Below are 5,883 nucleotides of genomic sequence, written 5' to 3'. Positions count from 1 at the left end.
GTCAGTCCAGCCGTCTGCTCCCGGGCACCCGCAGCTGGACCGGCAGGGCCTCAGGGAGCCGGAGGGGAGGGGGATGGGCCATACCAGGCAGGGGAAGGAGGGGGAGGGAGGAAGAGAAGGAGGGAGCATTCTACTTTCTGAGGGGGAGGTAACTTCATTTTCAATTTATGGGCTGCCTTCCCCCTTTTTATGGTGATCTAATTGCATTGGTTAAAAGCAGCTAACCAATTGTTCTTTAGAATATACCCTGTAGCCAAGTCTAATTTTCTTTAGATGCTGTAGATGAACAAGCTAGATTGTTTGAACCAAAATGGGAACATTAAACAAACATCACTAATAACATTGTGACTTTGCTGTGAAGCTTAGAATCCTCCCTTCAAGAAAAAGCTTGTGACCGTTTTGTATGGCTTGTCTGGAAATGTCTGTAAATCTTATGTCTTAGTAAATATTTTTTGTTATTAAAAAGAAAAAGAAACAACAAACAAAGATTCTAACCATTTGGCCAATTGGCAGCACCATAATAGGTAGAGAAGAGATTGAGGTTGTTAACAATTTCAGCTTGCTCAGACCCACAATAAAAACTCTTGGCACCAGTAGTCAGGACATCAAATGATAAACTGCACTGGGGAAGTCTGCTTTTAGAGATCTCTCTGAAGTGCTAATGACCAATGTCAGTCGGGAGACTAAGGTGCACCTGATCTAGGCCATGGTCTTCACAAGTACTTATTATTCATTATAGAGTTAGATAATGACTAAGGCTGATAGAAGAAGAATAGATGCCTTCAAGTTGTGGTGCTGGAGAAGAGTTTTGAACATACCATGGACTGCCAAGGAAACAAATAAGTCTGTCTTAGAGAGGCTGAAACCAAGTATCTCCTGGGAGGCTAGGATTCTGAAGCTCCATTGCACATACTTTGGGCACGTGGCCAGGAGGGACCAGTTCTTGGAGAAGGACATCATGCTTGGAAAAGTGGAGAGATAGCACAGGAGAGGTAGACCCTGGATGAGATAGATTTTTACAATAACTGGGATAATGGAGGTATATGTGTCAGAGAAAATGAGATTGGGTCAGGATAGGGCAGAGTTCAGAGCTATTGTACACAGGGTCACTATGAGTCATAGGTGACTCAGTGGACAATAATAACATCAACAAAATTAGATTGGAGGGAGCTCTGGGGGCTTAGTGATAAGGTGTTGCACTGTCAACTCAAGAATATGAAGTTCGAATTCATCACCTGCTCCATGGGAGAAAGATGGACAATCTCTTTCTGTATGGTTTACAGTCTCAGAAAACCTTCTGGGGGCTCAGCTGTGAGTCAGTTCCAACATAAAAACAACAACAAACTAGACTATAAGGCAAAAGCCAACATAAAAGATCAGGAAAGCTATTATATAATGACTAAGAGAGTCAGTCCACCAGGAAGACATAGCCATAATAAATATACACACACACCCTATGATGGGATTCCAAAATACATGATATGCCTGTAACAACACTGCAAAGAAAAACAGAGAATTCCACAATAATAGACAGTTAACTGCAACACATTTTTAAAAACACATCTTTTTTTTTTTTGCTGAGAGACCAAATCCCTAGAAAGAAGCTCAACAAAGAGACATAGTATCTAAATGCCATTAACAACCAAAACCCCACAGTTGTATGCAAAACAAGAGCAGCCCATTGTGCATTCATTTCCAGGGAATACCTTCTTTCTCCATTCTTTTTTTCCCCTCTCTTTTTAAAAAAATTAATTTTAATGAAAGTTTACAGAGACAGGGTTTCCAGTTATTCATTGTTGCAATTTTCTCCCTGCCCACCCCCTCCCCCCAATTCACTCTTCTCCTTGAAAAGTAAAATTCTTTCATTGTTATGCAATCCCTCCCTGCCAAGTCCGTTCCACTGTGGAGCCTTCATTCTGGACTCCTGTCATGACAATAACACCCAAACATATATCCCTTTTAAACAGTTCTCTTCCTTATCTGTTTCAATGCAGTATACAGCATTCTTCCCCTCCTTCTCTGCCTCCCCTCAACCCCGATGTCAGTCGCACTTTACAATAGTGGCCCTATGTACTCTTTGTCCTTTTGTGACTGAGATATTTCACTCAGCATAATGTCCTTCCGGGCCATACATTATGCATAATATTTCATGAGTTCTTTGTTTTTCAATGCTGCATAGTATTCCATTGTGTGAATATAGCAGAGCTTCTCTATCTATTTGTTTGTTGATGGGCACTTGAGTTGTTTCTAGCTCTTTGCTATTGCAAACAAAGCTGCAATAAACATGGGTGTGCATGTATCTGCTTGAATGGTGGTTATGGTTTCTTTAGGGTAAATTACCAGAAGTGAAACTGCTGGGTCAAATGGTATTTCTATTTGCAACTTTTTGAGAAAGCGCCATATAGCTTTCCATAGTCACTGCACCATTCAACATTGCCACAAAGAGTGAATAATGGTTCCAGTTTCTCCGCAACCCCGCCAGCTTTTGTTGTTTGTTGTTCTGTTAAATTTTGCTATTCTTACTTGGGTGAGATGATATCTCATAGTTGTTTTGCTCCATTCTTCTTCTTGTTAAAAATCTTCATAACATCCAAAACATTTGTACGTTATGTTGTTGTTATGTGCCATTGAGTTGCCTGTGACTAATAGCGACCTTGTGTACCTTATGTATGAAGCCTGCCCCGTCCTGAGACAGTCTCACTGACTCCAACACACCTACTCCATTGCCCCAGTTACTGTGTCAAACAATGAATCTCCTCTGGAGTCTTCCTCTCCTACACTGTCTCTCCTTCCTTCCAAGCATCATGGCCTTCTGCAAGGATTGGTCTCACCAGGCCACATGCCCAAAGGAAGTGATACAGAGTTTCAAAACCTTAGCATCCAAGGAGAAACTTGATTTCACCCTTTCTAAGATAGATCTATCTGTTCTCTTAGCAATCCAGCACCACAACTCAAAGGCATTGATACTTCTTCTGTAACCTTAGTCTTTGTCCAGCTTTCTGATGCACATAGCATGTAATCACAAAGACCATGGCCTGGATCAGGCACATCTTAGTCTTTAGACTGACACAATTGCTCTTTAGTTCTTTGGAGAGATCCCTGACAGCAGATTTCCCGACATACAACATTTGACCACAATGCTACAAAACTAGAAATTATTAACAGGATGTTGTTGTTATGTGCCATTGAGTCACCTGAGACTCAACAATCCTATGTACAACATCCCTAAACCCTGCTCTATCCTGTGCCAATCTTATTGTTTCTGACATGCCTACCCCCACTACCCCAGTCACTGAATCAATCCATCTCATCAAGGGTCTTCCTCTCTTGTGCTGTCCCTCCACCTTCCTAAGCATGAAATACCCCTCCAAGGACTGGGCCCTCCTTGCAACATGTCTAAAGTATGTCAGACAAAGCTTCAGAATCCTTGCCTCCAAGGAGCAGCCTGGTTCCACCCTCTTTAGCATGAATTGTGGTATATTCATGGTATATTCAATACTCTTCTCCAACACCAGAACTCAAAGACATCAATTCTCCTATCCTCCCTAGTCATTGTCCAGCTCTCTGATGCATAGCAAGTGATTGCAAAGACCACTGCCTGTATCAGGTGCACCTTAATCTCCAGACTGACATCATTGCTCTTCAATACACTGGAGAGGTCTCTGACAGCAGATTTTCCCAACTCAATAGCCTTGATATCTTTTGCTACTGTAACAGAGATATCACAAATTAATGACTTTAACAAACAAGATTATTTTTTTACAGTTTGGGAGGTTTGAATTCCCAATTCAGATTGCTGCCTTGAAGGGAAAACTTCTAGAAGTTTCTTAGTGCAAAACCTACGTCCAAAAGATACTGCCTGGTTCCTGTACCTTGTTGAAACCAAGATTCTCCTCATCTCTACTGACATTTCTCTCCTTTTATCTCTTCTAAAAGACAAATATTGCAGACTACTCCTTCTATGTGAAAGCAGGTGATGAAATTCAGGATGTTGTACCCCACCTTTAATAAGCTCATAATTGTTTAGCTTATTAGCTCACGGGGATCCTTACATAACAATCGCATTACATCATTACATACACTTCTTTGGAGGAACACAATTTAATCCATGACACTTTACCCTTTGGTCCCTAAAAATTTGTGTTCTTGTCATATGGAGACTACTTTCATCCCATTCTATCATCCCCAAAGTCATAAATCAATTCAAGTCTACATTCTATCCTTGGGCAAAATTCTTCATCTGGGAAGCGAGCATCCAAGCTAACCTGCTTCTAAATTACAGTGGGTGGAACAGACCCAAAACAAACATTTCCATTACAAATTTAAAATATTGGGAAGTAAGAACATATAATGGGTACCAAGAAAGTCCAATACCCAGCAGAATCCATTCATATTAGCTCTCAAGACTTGAAGAGAACCCTCTGTTTTCTGAGACCATCCAGGCAGTGGGCCTGCCTTCTACACTCTGCATATTGGCCATGTTCTCTGGATTCTAGATGAAGGCACTTCAGACCTGTACTTCTGCTTCATTCTCCAGGTCCATTGTGGCAGTAACTCCTCTCCTTTGGCTTTGGGGACTCCATTCTTCTAGCCCAAAAGAGTGGTAACCTTATCTCTTTGCCCCTGGCATGTCCTGTTCTTCTTCCCCCTCAGGCAGGGCAGCCCCATCCCCTCAGCTTTGGGCAGGGCCTCTGTCTTAACAGCAGCCTCACATGCTGAAAATGAGCTGGTAAATATTAGACTCTTTGAAACCTAGGGCATTGTGGTGTTGCCACTAGAAGACCCAGAGCCATGACCTCACACAGGACTCCAGAGGCTAGGCTATGGTCTTGCCCTTTGAGCTCTGCTCCTTTTGTGGCTGGTTAAATCGGTTTCTACTTCCTGGTTCCTTGATGTCTCGAAGAAGCTAGCCCATCTTCTGCTCTGCTCCAGAAAATGTTGTTAGGATTAGAACCAATGATATGGGGGAGACAAAAGTGACTTCACAGCCAGAAAGTGGATATTAACATACCTAGAAACAGTGGTTTGGGTACATAAGTGATGTCAAAAGAAGTGGACCCTTTGGGCCTGAATGACATCAGAGAATAAGGGCCAGGAGACCTGACCACCAAAGTCTGAACTCTCTGTGGCAGATCTCATTGGCTCAGGTTCCAGCCGCAAGGTCTGCCCAGAGAAGGAGCCATAAATAGAGATTCATCTCACAAGTAAGAGACCTTTTCTCCTTATCTCCTTTCAAGGAGGAAGGTCTGTCTCTTTGGGGATGTAACTTTCTAATATACCTATCATTACTATTTATGCTCAGTTCTGTCTCCTTGTCTCTCTTTTTTCTTATCCCTGCACAGTAATAAAAGGCTTCAGCCCATACTTTTTAAAAACTTATACTAGTTTATTAACAAAGTTCAAATGCGTTGTTTTTCATATAGATTCCTTCCCATCTCCTTTACACCCCCATCAAATTGTGTGACCCCATGATTAATCCCCCCCCACACATATCTTCATCCCTCTGCTCCCACTCCCCCCTCCTTGGATCCTCATTCTACAATAATGGTGTTATACAGTGTGTGTCTTTATGGGACTGAGTTAGTTCACTCAGCATACTGCTCTCCAGTCCCTCCCAAGTTAGGTTATAATTTACAAAATCATTGCTCCTGCATGTTACATAGTATTCCATTGTGTGAATGTGCCATAATCTCTCCATCCATTCAATTGTGGTTGGACATCCGGATTCAGCCTATACTTTAATGCTCCAGACACTAAAGTCTGCTCTCCCAAGAAACACAAAAATTTCTGTACTCTTTACCTTGGTACTTGAATACTGATCTATTCTCTTATCTCTTCAGTTGGGTACAATTCTTTCACTTGTGTGTGAAGGGTGAACTAGAG

This window comes from Elephantulus edwardii, unplaced genomic scaffold (assembly GCF_000299155.1).
Source record: "Elephantulus edwardii isolate Elephantulus edwardi_28Jun2011 unplaced genomic scaffold, EleEdw1.0 scaffold00167, whole genome shotgun sequence".
NCBI classification, from domain to species: Eukaryota; Metazoa; Chordata; class Mammalia; order Macroscelidea; family Macroscelididae; genus Elephantulus; species Elephantulus edwardii.
Note: the sequence above shows the minus strand (reverse complement) of the source record.